Here is a 1,079-nt window from a genome sequence, read left to right on the forward strand (position 1 = left end):
GCTTCTCTCCCAGGTTCACCTCCACCCTTAAGACATGTCCTGCTACGACCAGTGCCTGCCATGCCGGCCCTGTGGCCCAACCCCACTGGCCAACAGCTGCAATGAGCCCTGTGTCAGGCAGTGCCAGAACTCCACTGTTGTCATCGAGCCCTCCCCCGTTGTGGTGACCCTGCCTGGCCCCATCCTCAGCTCCTTCCCACAGAACACTGTTGTGGGATCCTCCACCTCTGCTGCTGTTGGCAGCATCCTCAGCTGTGATGGAGTGCCCATCAACTCTGGGTGCTGTGACCTCTCTGGCATTTCCAGCCGCTACTATGGCAGAAGGTACCTTCCCTGAAAAACATGCTGGGAAAGCCCCAGGGAGACACCACGAGGAACTCAGAACATGGTGCTGGGCAAAGGATCAAGATTCTGGATGTATTTTCAGCATAGCTGAACGGCTTTGCCTTTCTTTCCCTTTTCATTGTTTGCTTTGGTTCCCCTTGGCAACAAGGTTCCTCCAAGGCCAGCCTGGTGGGGACCATCTGCCTCTTCTCCCTCTAGGAGGCAGCCACACAAACATCATACAGGAACTTCTCCTTGGCCAAGGACTGCAGACTCTCGGCTGTCTCTGGGATTCCTGCACTGCTGGCCTCCCCTTGGAGTGACTTTGTTTCCCTCTTTTAATTCATTAAAGTTCTGCTTCATTTGAGCCTGGCCTCCATGTGGTCCTTCTCTCTGTGAACACTCCCCAAGATACCAAAGGAGAAGGGTGGAAGGGAGTGAGGGCACAAGGAGAACTTGCTCAATTCACAGAGAAATGGGACTCTGGGACACCCTGCAGTGGCTCCTGTTTGGGCACCATCCCTTGGATCTGAGGCAGCATCCCTGGCTGCTTTGCTGCAAGTGACCATCAGGCCTTGCCTTGTTGTGTCTCTGCTCAAAATTGCCCAGAAAGGCTGGAGACCCTGAGGGCTCAGCAGCCCCATGAGCTCTTGAGGAAGGGTGTTCCTCTTGCTATGGCTGAAGCTGTGCTGGGGTGGAAGGGGGTGGCTGTGTGGCTCCAGAAGATGGTTTCATTGCAGAATGGCAAGAGTGGT

At 55.1% G+C, this 1,079-nt stretch overlaps 1 pseudogene; it reads left to right on the top strand.

Moving 5' to 3' along the window:
• LOC137673810 (feather keratin Cos2-3-like) overlaps positions 1 to 337 on the top strand; it is a 225,614-nt pseudogene extending 225,277 nt beyond the window's left edge.
• The last annotated feature ends 742 nt before the right edge of the window (positions 338 to 1,079 follow it).

The sequence above is a fragment of the Nyctibius grandis genome, chromosome 26 (genome assembly GCF_013368605.1).
Source record: "Nyctibius grandis isolate bNycGra1 chromosome 26, bNycGra1.pri, whole genome shotgun sequence".
Taxonomy (NCBI): domain Eukaryota; kingdom Metazoa; phylum Chordata; class Aves; order Nyctibiiformes; family Nyctibiidae; genus Nyctibius; species Nyctibius grandis.